The following is a 13516-nucleotide window of genomic DNA, read 5'->3' as shown; positions in this document are numbered from 1 at the left end:
CCTGCAAGTGAAAAAATAGTCTACTGGATATATGCTGTGAACATACAACATGAGTGTTGAGTTGTGATAGAAGTGGTATTTCTTAAGAGTAGGTTTTGAATTTTAAAGATCACCATTTTCTTTCCAGCTCACAAATACTTTCAAGTATTCCTAGAGATGTTTCCACTATTGTTCTTTAAAGCTAACTTCCATCAGTGTCCTTTTGTTAAATATTATGAATAATGACATCCCAGCCAGTCTAATGTGTGATTTCCATACAGATAAGTTCTTGAACTTCATGTTTTACATCACAGCTGTATCTGGAGTGTAACATCTTGTTAGTTCTCCAAAGTTGCAATTTTTTTCTTAGTGAAGTCTTGGCTCTTAGTGAAGTGAAGTCTTATTTCCTTCCTCATCTCAGAAGAATGCGTTTTGAAAAAAAAAAAAACCCTACACTTTCAAAAATCGGTGTCTTTGCTTTCAATTCTGAGTCTAGATATTTTATAATCAGGGGAATCAACTGTTTGCTTGATTAACTTTACTCTCTTTTGCATCTGGAGTATATATCCACACAGTATGAAAATAAAACTGATCAGCAAAGAGATTATCATTCTTACCCTATTATGTAACATCTATGCTCTCAATACAGAGCTCAACACCATGAGATGGAAGGGCAAAGAAATATCTTTGAGCAATTAGTTTTAAAAAAAAAGAAAGAAAAAGGAACACCTTTCTTAAAAATGTTACTGTAAAATCCACTATGAGACCCATGAAAGTCTTATGTCCATGAACAATTTCAAGAAAAATAAGAACTAAAAGGGAAGGATATGATATTAAAACCCTTCTTTCCTATGATTCATCACCCAAAATTATATGAACTGCCCAGTGAATATGTAGAAATCATACTGGAGTGAATGTTAGTTTTTGAAAGACTATGATAACTTGAGTTTGGGACTAATTAAAGAAGCTCCATATCACACAAGCAAACTAGACAGACATTCTCAAGCAAGAGTTAGAATGAGATAACCTTCCTGTGGTTTAAAAAAACAAAGCTTTTAAAGAAATATTTAAACCAATGACTTTACAAAACATCTTTATTTAAATAATTAACCAGAAAATTAATATTATTTTAATTTATTCTCAATGTATTAATTGTATGCCAGAGAACCCATTTACTGATTACTTACTATCTAGTATGCACAGTCCTAGTTGTTGTCATTATTGTTTAGTCACTAAGTCATATCTGACTCTTTTGTGACTCTATGGACTGCAAACCCTACAGGCTCCTCTTTCCATGGGATTTTACAGGCAAGAATACTAAAGTGCGCAGCCATGCCCTTCTTCAGGGGATCTTCCTGACCCAGGGGTCAAAGTCCCATCTCTCATTTCCTATATTGCAAGTGGGTTCTCTACCACTGATCCACCAAGGAAACACAATGATTAATAAGTATGTGATGGAAGACTGAAGTAGATATATTCTTTTAGATATTGTTAGAGTTTTGCACTCTTCAAAGTAATTCTTTTTATAGGCTTTATTCATTTGTTCATGGTCAAATGAGGGAAGAATAATATTTAGGATACCATGACTACTACAGGAGAGTTTATACAGTGTTATCCATGTTCAGACGACAATCTACCCCAGCCAAAGGAAGAGAGGATGGCAACAAAGGATGTGATTTTTGAACTAAGTTTTAGCATGTTATTCAGTTTTTCAGAAACTAATGCCTATGGGCCACAATATTAAAGAAAGTAAAAGTGAAATTTGCTCAGTTATGTACAACTCTTTGCGAGGATAGTCCATGGAATTCTCCAGGCCAGAATACTGGAGTGGGAAGCCTTTCCCTTCTCCAGGGGATCTTCCCAACCCAGGGATCGAACCCAGGTCTCCCACATTACAGGCGGATTCTTTACCAGCTGAGCCACAAGGGAAGCCCATATGTCTCCAGTCAATAATGTGTTAACAGACATAGGTTTCAAAGACTAAATCTGGAAAAAGGTAGGTACTTCAACATCAAGGGGTTTGTCAGAGAAATAATATTTTGAAGGCCTTATAAATGATGAAGAATTTGGAATTTAATATTTGGACAATGAAGACCATTGAAGGATTTTAAAAAAACAGACTGGGTAGAGATGGTGCATAAGACAGTGTAGAAGGGGCCAGGATGAGGACTGAAAGACAGATATGAGCTTAATGCAACAAGAGAAAAAGTACACATTCCAAAAAAGCAGACACAGTATCGGTGGTGTATATCACTAATCCCTAGCTTTGAACAGATGCTCCTTGCTTTGGTCTGAATGTTTGTGCCCCTTCAGAATTCATCTGCAAAATCCTAACCCCTCCAAATCAGGAAGTGAGCCGTTTGGGAGGTGCTTAGATCCTGAAAATGAAGGCTTTCCAAACGCTATTAATGCTCTTAAGAAAGAGACTCCACAGAGCTTCCTATCCCTTCTACCATGTGAGGAAACAATGAGAAGTCACTGGCTTTGAATCAGGAGGTGGGCTGTCATCACATAAAACCATGCTGGAGCCACCATCTTGGACTTCCCAGCCTCCATAACTAAGAGAAACAAATATATGTTTTTATAAACTACATGAAGTTTCTCATTATAGCAGCCCGAATGCATTAAGACAATTCCCAGATACTAGCTCACTAAGTGAATCATAGGCTTGGATTACCGTGATATTGAATGGTTTGCCTTGGAAATGAACAGAGATTGCATCCAGATATGCAGATGACATCACCAGAAAGTGAAGAGGAACTAAAAAGCCTCCTGATGAAAGTGAAAGAGGAGAGTGAAAAAGTTGGCCTAAAGCTCAACATTCAGAAAACGAAGATCATGGCATCCGGTGCCATCACTTCATGGGAAATAGATGGGGAAACAGTGGAAACAGTGTCAGACTTTATTTCTTTGGGCTCCAAAATCACTGCAGATGGTGATTGCAGCCATGAAATTAAAAGACGCTTACTCCTTGGAAGAAAAGTTATGACCAACCTAGATAGTATATTCAAAAGCAGAGACATTACTTTGGTGACTAAGGTCCGTCTAGTCAAGGCTATGGTTTTTCCAGTGGTCATGTGTGGATGTGAGAGTTGGACTGTGAAGAAAGCTGAGCTCCGAAGAATTGATGCTTTTGAACTGTGGTGTTGGAGAAGACTCTTGAGAGTCCCTTGGACTGCAAGGAGATTCAACCAGTCTATTCTAAAGGAGATTAGCCCTGGATTTCTTTGGAAGGAATGATGCTAAAGCTGAAACTCCAGTACTTTGGCCACCTCATGCGAAGAGTTGACTCACTGGAAAAGACTCTGATGCTAGGAGGGATTGGGGGCAGGAATGGAAGGGGATGACAGGCGCTGGATGGCATTACTGACTCGATGGACGTGAGTTTGGGTGAATTCCAGGAGTTGGTGATGGACAAGGAGGCCTGGCGTGCTGTGATTCAAGGGGTTGCAAAGAGTTGGCCACGACTGAGCGACCGAACTGAACTCTGTACTAAAGTGAATCAGTCTATCAGTGAGAGATGATGAAGACCTAAATTAAGACAGGAGTTATGGGGAGAGTTGAGAAAATGTTTTTAACAGATATTTCGAAGACAAAAATGACAGCCTATTGTTACTGACTAAAACAATATGATCTGAATAAACACCATTGCTGACTCAATGGACACAAATCTGAGCAAACTCTGGGAGATAGTAAAGGACAGGGAAGCCTGACATGCTGCAGTCTATGGAGTCAAAAAGAGTCAGACTCAACTCAGCGACTGAACAGCAACATGATGTGATCTTTCAATCTGTCCTCAAAAAAACTTTGGTAATAACAAAGATCAAAAATGTTAACTTACAACTTCATTAAAATACTTCACAACCCTATCTTTTTTCTGAATTGATGAAGAAAAGTTAGATAAATTATTAAGAAACTTATTTTGCAAATTCCGATTATGCAGAGCCATTAATCATGACCCACAGGAGTTCCAATCATGAAGAAAATTAAAAATAGAACTGCCGTATGATCCAGGAATCCCACTCTCAGAAATATGCCCAGAAAAAAATTTAATTCAAAAGCTGCATGCACCTTTATGTTCACAGCAGCACTGTTCACAATAGCCAAAACCTGAAAACAACCTAAATGTCCATCAACAGATGAATGGATAAGGAAGACATGTACATATATACAATAGAATACTACTCCGCCATAAAAAAGAATGAAATAATGCCATTTGCCCTTTCACGGATCACAGTCTTGTCATAAGGAAGGGGCTTGCATAACTCAATGAAGCTATGAGCCATGCCAATTAGGGCCACTCAACATGGACGGGTCATAGCAAAGTCTGGGAAACAGTTGTTTGAGCAAACTCTGGGAGACAACAGAGGGGGAGAGCAGCTTAGTGTGCTGCAGTCCGTGAGGTTGCAAAGAGCGTCAGATGTGACTTAGCAACTAAATAACAACAAAAAAAAGCCATTTGCAGCAACATGGATATAACTAGAGATTATCATACTAAGTGAAGTAACTCAGAAGAGAAAGACAAGTGTCCCACTTGGGGTACAAAAAGAGAGACAGACAATATCATATGATATTACTTATATGTAGAACTAAAATATGACCTATCTACAAATAAAAACAAATTCATAAACATGGAGAACAGACTTCTTGCCAAGGGGTAGGAAGCTAGGGAGCAGGATGGACTGGGAGTTTGGGATTGGTAGATGCAAACTATTACATTTAGAATGGATAAACAACAAGGTCCTCCTGTATAGCACAGGGAACTATATTCAATACCCTGTGATAAACCATAATGGAAAGAATACAAAAAACTGAGTCATTTTGCTGTACAGCAGAGATTGACACAACACACTATATCAACTATACTACAATAAAAAATAAATTAATAAAAATAAAATTAAAAAAACTTATCTCAGTACCTTCATCCTGGAATTAGAAGCCAAATAGACAGTTTTACCTAAATTTAAACACACTGTCCTATTTGAGAGATCAATACTTCATTAAATGGTGACTGCTGAGATATACACACTATTAAAGAGACTACTCTTACAAAATACATAGAATTTTGTCTTTAAGGACTAATTTAATTTCAAATTTATTTTGAATAAAGTTGAAAACAAGCAGATCAAGAAACGAGACAGAATTTCATGCCCATAATTTAAATCCAAATCTCAGATTTCATAAGACACAGTAGGAAGTGAACAAAAGAATATGCCAAGAGAAAAAAGACAAAAAATGTTGCTGCTGCTGCTGCAGTCAGTCGTGTCCGACTCTGTGCGACCCCATAGACGGCAACCCACCAGGCTCCCCTGTCTCTGGGATTCTCCAGGCAAGAACACTGGAGTGGCTTGCCATTTCCTTCTCCAAACATGTTAAATGCACTTAATTGATGGCAAAAATGTGAATTTTAACCCTACTTAATGTTATAAAAGTACATGCAAAAATCAAAGTAAGATGAAAAATACTTAAAAGTTTAACTATTTCAAGAATATAACTATTAGTATGTAATGAAGATACAAATATCAAACGCTGAAATTTTTGAATGAATGAACAATAGCTGAAATATTTGAGTGTTTATTATATGCTATGCAATGCTTAGGCAGTTACTAATTTTTACCCCAAGTCACAGATGATAATACTGAGAAATAGAAAGATTAATCTGCAAGCAATTTATGTAGTAAATTTCAAATCCAGATCTCTGAGGGCATTTTAACCAATAAATGTTAAAAACCTAAAATTCATAAACACATAAACTATATTGTTTAAAATGAAGATCAAAACATTTTGATATTTAAAAGTTCAATTTTTATTATATCATACTAATGATGATTGCTGCCATCTATTACGCAAGTATTCTTTCAACTGGTATTAGACTATTGTTGCTGTTGTTTAGTCTGCCCATGGGATTTCGCAGGCAAGAATACTAGAGTGAGTTGCCATTTCCTTCTCCAAGGCTCTTTCCAACTTAGGGATCAAGCCCACGTGTGTCATTTAGTCTATGAAGACAGGCATGATGTCTGAAATTCTATTAAAAATGAGAAAACTAAGGCTCAAACAGGTTAAAAACCTAGCAATGTCTCACAGCTAACAGGGAGAGAATTAGAACCGAATGCTATATAGCAAGCCTTTCTCTCTTATGTTCCATTTGCCAGTTGCTTTTATTATGCTAAGTCACTTCAGTCGTGTCCAACTCTGTGCGACCCCATAGATGGCAGCCCACCAGGCTCCCCTGTTCCTGGGATTCTCCAGGCAAGAACACTGGAGTGGGTTGCCATTTCCTTCTCCAATGCATGAAAGTGAAAAGTGAAAGTGAAGTCGCTCAGTCGTGTCCGACTCTCAGCGACCTCATGGACTGCAGCCTACCAGGGTCCTCTGTCCATGGGATTTTCCAGGCAAGAGTACTGGAGTGGGGTACCACTGCCTTCTCCGTGCTTTTATTAGGTTTGTTTTAAAATGAAGAGTTGAAACTAACATTTTGTGGAAAATTTTTGAAGGAGACCCTACTAGCTACTTCTTGTGATATATCAACTATTAAGTGAATCTTTTAAATTGGATGATGGAAGTAACCAGTTTTTAACCAAACAATAGTAACATGTAAAGTCCATAAGCAAAGTAAGATGGAATTTTGAGCAAATTATCCAAATACCTTTCATGCCCACCACCACCGTTAATACCCTAACAAATGCAAAGATAGTGTAATGTAAAAAACAATCTCTGTTTTGTTGTTGTTGTTGTTGTTGTTGTACATCTGAAGCATCAGGATTCATTCATTCAAAAGGCTTTACCGAGTTTCTTGGGGTATATGAGGTACCATTCTAGGCACGGAGATGAACTAAACCTGAACAGTCCACCAAAGTTGCCCCTAGCGACATGTGGCTATTTAGAACTTGAAATATGGTTAGTCTAAATTGATATCTGCTGTAAGTATAAGAGGCACACGGGATTTAAAAGAATCAGTATGTAAAAAAAGGGAAAATATTTCAATATTTTATGTAATATTGATATATAACAATAATATTATATAAGTGAAATGAAATTTAAGTATATTCTGTTATAAACATTTCCTTTTTTCTAACAAAGCTAAAATCACAAGTGGCTCAGATTATACTTTTGTTGAACAGCACTGACTTAGACTAACAAAATCTGCCTGCTTGGATCATGCATTCTAGTTGAGAAGATATGCAATTAAAAAGTAAGCAGATAAGCAAAGAATATAATGTCAACAGCAGTGATTGCCAAGAGGAAATAAAGCAGAACAAGGAGGTAGAAAAGACTGGTCAGCAACATTACATTAGCTAGACAGTTATAAAAAAAATGACGCTTCTTTTTCATGAAATCATTCTTCAAATCTTTAGGCTGACATGAACAATATAAACTGTACTTTTTAAACAATTATAAAGAATGCGAGATCTGGTATTGAGAATAATGAATACTTTTAATATCTGGAAAATACATACAGAAAATATAATTTCTAGGATATTTTGCACTATGAAAATTGTGTTCAATTATAAAGATCGCCTTGGAGTTTTTCACATTTTCTAGCCTCTAGATACTTTGAGAGGCTTATAATCTTTTGAGGAAAACAGAATTAGCTCATAAAAAGAAAATTGCAAAGAAAAACGTTTCTTTTATCCTATCTACCATCTTCTAAAAAAGCTGGAACCAATTATCCCAATTATTTTGTACTTAATCTTGCTGTTTATAAATCCTGAAACAGTAATGATAAAAAAAATGTAAAGGATGGAATAATGGAAAAAGACATTTTGAAAGAGCTCTTTTGTAACTTTATTTTATTTTGAAATGAACTTTAACAATAAGGCCTTAGAACATACTATACAGTGATAATAAAAGATCAATTCGAAACTCTAAATGCAAAATAAAAACTTTAGAAATAAAAGTTTTCTGTTATAAAGAGTAACATACAAATTCCTATAGGTGGTATGTAAGACAGTCTTTATTTCCTCACTGAACCACGTAGAAATCTAATATAGATTTGAATGCATTACTGTTTAAGGAAATGAATGGATAAAAATAGATATAAAAATAAAATTTGTTCCTTCAGTGCAAATTGATTGTAGGTTGTCACATGAAATACTCTTTGTAAATACAGAAAGTGATGCAGAATTACTGTCAACAATAATTGTCAGCTTTGACTCTATTTCAAATGTGAATAATACAAAATGTGAATCTGACTCATAAATAATGTGTATACAAATACTGTAGTATATCAATGCCTAGAGTTTTATATTAATACACACTTTATAAAATGCATTTTATGATTAGGTTAGATAAATTATTATAAATTATTGCTGATAAAGCAGAATGGGAACCTAACTTTAGTTACCATTAAGTTTTGATTTAGTAAAATAAAGGAGAGAGAGAGACATACTGAGATATAAATTTTTATGTGCCATTTTTTTCATATTTTCTAACAGAATTTGGCCATATTTGAATTTTAAATTACATATCAGAACTTAAAGGTTTTTCTTTTAATTATTGCAGCTTTACTCTAGAAACGTAAATTATCCTCTCATTTAATACATCTTCATTAGCTGATTCTTTTTAACACATTTAATTTTTTTTCAATTAGTTGAACCAAACTTAGAATTTAATGTGCTTCCACCCAGATCATCCTGTTCTCTAATTAACAGCACTAAATAAATATGAATGAAACTATGTCTTTTTCTATTTTACTTCAGAATGCACAAGATAACATAGGTAAAAAAATATAAAAGTAGGTATACAAATTAACTTTAAAATCGAGTCAAAGTAATAATAGTTGGCATATTCAAGTAAATACATATTTTTTGCACTAGAGGCTTTTGTCAAAAATTATTCTAATGTTTATTTACTTAGAGTAATGAAAGAAAATATATGTTCATTTTTTAAATATAATATTTACAAGTTAAAACTACTTTAGAATTTAGCACAGGATATACCCTTTAATGTGATAACCTATGATTACTTGGGCATCCATGTGGTACAATTTATATTGAGAAGATGAGCACAGAATTGCTACTTTACTAGCCACACACAGATAAAATTTATACCTTCTAAACTATCTTCAATGAAAATGTCTCCACATTTCTCAGAGAGATCTATTTTACATTTTAAAGGTATGTTACAATGGAGTACTTGACTTCTAAAAAAAAATCTTTGGAACACAAAGTTTGTCACACAGAATTTTAAAAAAGATAGATCTGTTTCAATATGCCCACACAAATTTGAGAGGTTTTTCCAAAAAAATGTAAATACCATGTCGCCAAATGGTGTTCAAAAAATTAAAGTTTTGTAGACAGACTTTGTAAAAATCTAATCACTAAATAATCTATTAAAAACCATTTTTATAAAGTGTCATTCTTCCTTAGAAACAAAAATCTTGAGGCTCTATAATTCACACATTTCTGAAATTCTTTTCACGGGGTTAGGGAAGTTTCTTTACTCCTCCCTTTTCTTAGTATATTCCTCCTCAGTATCTATATCATTGCTTACCTGAGCTTCTCCCTGTAACACCAAGTATGGGTTTCCAAAAGCCCAAGCTCCCACTTATTTATAGTAAAAGTGAGAGAACTCTGCTGCATAACCGCAAGTCTGCATCTACTTCAGTCTAGAAAAATTCTTTAATGGATATTCGTAGACAAAATATAAAGATACAAATGAATATTTTGTCATTAGCTGCAACAGTAAACAAAATTAACACATACACCTATAATGGTAGTGTTAGAGGGTTAATAAAAACAAATCCACCCCCAAAACCCTGAAGTGAAATTATTTTACCCCTCTAGTATTGGAGTGTCATGGCAATCTTACTTGATTTCTGGCCTTTATGCAGGAACCTTCCAGGACTCAGGTTTGGGGGAGGGAGGTTATATAAAATTACACACTGGGGAGGAATTATGTTTTAAAGTTAAAAAATCCTATAGGCTATAACTCTTCATCAACTACAACTGTCACAATAGGGTTCAAATTATTTGAGAGTTCATTGCAAGGTTGGATATATTTAAAAAGCAACTTAGTAACAATGACTCAGGGAAACAAAGCATAATTATTCATGTACAGTGTATATGTATTAAATCAAATGTCAAACTACATGAGCTTTTAAAATTCTGGAGTACATTTTCTCCTTAGTTATGCCATGGTCACTTGTCACCTGCCATAAACTCCACATATACTGTATAAAATATTCAGGAAAATTTCAACCTCTTTCTAACAGTATGTTTTTTCATTATTACCCACCAGGGACCATATCAAAAGTAACACAGTACTTAAAATGCCACAAAAGGAACCATAAGATGCCTTAACATATCATGTTACAGCTCATATGAAAGTTGGTCCCCTCCTAAGTCTGGAAATGAGACTAGATTGCTATAATACTTAGCATAAATATAAACAGACAAGGGTTAAAATGATTTCCTCAAAAATATGTGTTATAAACTCCTAAGAGATATTTACCTATACACACTGATCTTTTTATACTTTTGAACATGTATCTTTGCAGTCCTGGGTGTCTCAAAACAGATACTATTAAAACAATAAAAAGGAAAACAGAATATGCAATTCTAAACTAAGAACTAAATACTCAATGAGCATAATGTTAATTTGGTAAAATCTACTGCAGTTAAATTCGAATTGCTGACTCTACTATACACGTTCTCACTGAACCAGTAAAGAATAAATCCACCCGTTTTAAATACGAAAATCTTTAAATTTCCCTCCATTCGAGTGAAGAGTTATGAATTCACACCAACAACCCTTTAAAAATAATCTTACAAACTGATCTTATTCCCCTAAACAGAGAAATCTTGCGAATGTTTTCAACAACGATTTTTATATCTTTGTTTTCTTTTCCTTTTTTAGATATTGGAATGTTTTGGCCACAAGGTTCAGAAAAACTTCCCCATTTATCATGACCTGCCAAGCACAACTGGCCCCTAGAAAACACAGTCCTCTACCACTTAACAAATTCAGCTCATCTTAGTCATGAAACTTCAAAAGAATTTGGCCACAGGCATAGGTGAACGATCATTTGTTTTAAAGCATAAATACCAATCACGTAACATACTCTAGTGCACCTAGTATCATTTGTCTACTAGGTACAATTGGTAACTAACCTTTTCAATTTGAACAATAGTCAACATAGAGAGAGTCTAGTTTATTAATATATAATTGTTGAATTTCAGTAAAAATTTCTGTTAAAATCTCTTGCTTGAATACATATATATACATTAAAAAAATATTTTCAACAAATATTTTAAAACCTAATGTGCTCAAAGGTATCACAATAACTGGTAAGGAAAACAGAGAAAGTCTTTTAAAAGCAAATTGATAGGTAGAATGTAAACAATAAAATGTTAAAGGCAATTTTAAATTGAACAACATATACCTGTAGATTAATCTGAAGATGAATTTACATGATATTAATATTTCTGGAACAACATATTGATTAAAAAGTATAAACAGCTACATTTCAAGTTTTGTAAATTTTAAATTGTTTATCTTCCATTAAAATAACAATTTTTAAAGAGAAAATCCTGTGGTGTTGGCATCAAGTTCATTTTTAAAATTAAACTATACACAATAAGCAAAAATGTATCTGTAGCACACTATATTTTACTTTGGTTTTTAAATGATATTTAGATTTTGAAATTCAAAAGCAGCATTTCAAAATCTAAAGTACTTTTATATTAAATCTATTTTGCATAATCATTGTTATAAATCATATTTCCTCAGGTTTTAATCCAAAAATGAAATTCTTCATTAGCAGAGTTAATAAAACACAGATTGTGGCATAATTTATACTCTAAAAAAAAACACAAGTTATGTGATTTCCATTTTAATAGATTTTCTATCAAATTAAAGTAACATTCTGAATTACCTGCAAGCTAAGGGCAAAAGACAAAACAGTTCCATGTGAAACATATTTCACATATACAAATATGTAGTCAGAAAAAATAGTCCCATTAACTATGTAACTCCAGGTAAAAACTAAGCAATTTATTATAAATATTTTCAAATGTACAAGTTGATTCTTTACATGGAAGTGAAATTTAGTCAGGTAATTTCAAAATTTCTGTGGTCCTAAATACTTGGTTATCATAAAGAATGAAGTACCCTCTGTAGTCTCAATGTAAAAATAGATCCCCAGAGTGGTTAAACTCAAGGGTTAAACAGTAAAGGAATTACAGATTAGGTTTATCTGTCGTGACGGTCTCATTCTAGGTAAACAGAATAAATAATTGAGATATACTTACAATTTTTTCCTCTTTGACCTCAATTAAAATGGCTTTCTGAGAGCAGGTTCTAAAGACAATTTATCCTGGTTTCCTCAATACACACTTATGAAGTCATCTGGCTTTTGTATTTCTCCAACAGCTGTGTTACCTTCAAAATTGGTTTATAGTATTTCCCCAAAGCAAAATGTGAGACAGCCCTTGACACACACAACCACCTTCCTTCTGCGGGTGGCTGAGTTCAAAAAGTCAGATCATACAATTTCAAAAATTCTGACAACAATAATTTATAAAGAACTTCGAGGAGGAAAGAGAGAAATCAAAGGGATTTAAAAAATTGGCCTCTCTTTCTATCTCTCTCTCTTCTTCCCTCTCCTCCCCCTCTCCCTAAGAAGTTATAACACAACACATCATATGATTATTCGTATTTGCTTTTGTTGTCAGTTTGGTAATATTTCAGTAGTTTAGGAAAGGGTAGGTGAAAGAACAAACAGGCAAAAAGTGAAATAAGGTAGTGCAACATCATTATTCAATTACACAGGATTCCCGAAAACAGTAACCGAAAGTCAGGAAAGGAGCAGGAAACTGGATAGTGCTGACTGATGCTCAGTAGGCCCTGGAAGCCAACCTGGCAAACTTATTGGCTGTGATAATTCATCCTCCCTTTCTTCAAACAGGTTCCCTAAACAAGCTAACTCTGGCAGTAAATCAGTTTTCACAGACACTTAGAATTAGAAGACATTTTCTCCTCCTGAATTATGCTTTTCTCACAAGAAAATAAAACAGTACCAATAGAAAGCAAACCCTTCCTCAGTAATGAAAGAAATCTTGAATGAAAGAAATCTCTAAGATACTACAATTACTTGGACAATTCACCCACAGTTTGGTTCTGTGATGCAGCAAAAACACCAATTCACAATCTTTCTTCATGAGATTCAAAGATTTATATACACACACACACATACACACATACACACACACACACACACACACACACATATATATATATAATATATATATATATATATGCATATAAGTAATTTAACCCAAAGCATTTCAAAGGCTTCCACCTCAAGGTTTTAAATCAAAGCAAGCGTTCAAGTGCATCTTCAAATGAAGGTAAAGACCAACTGGAAACTTAAGGTATTGTTATGAAGCTAAAATTAAACTTAAGATCATAATTTTGGAGGAAAAAAGTTCCATAAATGGAGGAAAATATTTGTTTTCATAGAAAATATAACATGCTTATTGAGATGACTACATCAGAAATCTAATGAAAATATCCAATTGAGCACAAGATTTCAAAA

General features: G+C 34.0%; 1 protein-coding gene across 15 annotated transcripts in view; it reads right to left on the bottom strand.

Annotated features, from left to right (window-relative positions):
• EYA4 (EYA transcriptional coactivator and phosphatase 4) overlaps positions 1-13516 on the bottom strand; it is a 363823-nt gene that overhangs the window by 151558 nt on the left and 198749 nt on the right. The window lies entirely within an intron of this gene.

This window comes from Ovis canadensis, chromosome 8, assembly GCF_042477335.2.
Source record: "Ovis canadensis isolate MfBH-ARS-UI-01 breed Bighorn chromosome 8, ARS-UI_OviCan_v2, whole genome shotgun sequence".
Taxonomy (NCBI): Eukaryota; Metazoa; Chordata; class Mammalia; order Artiodactyla; family Bovidae; genus Ovis; species Ovis canadensis.
This window is presented reverse-complemented; position numbering and strand designations above follow the sequence as displayed.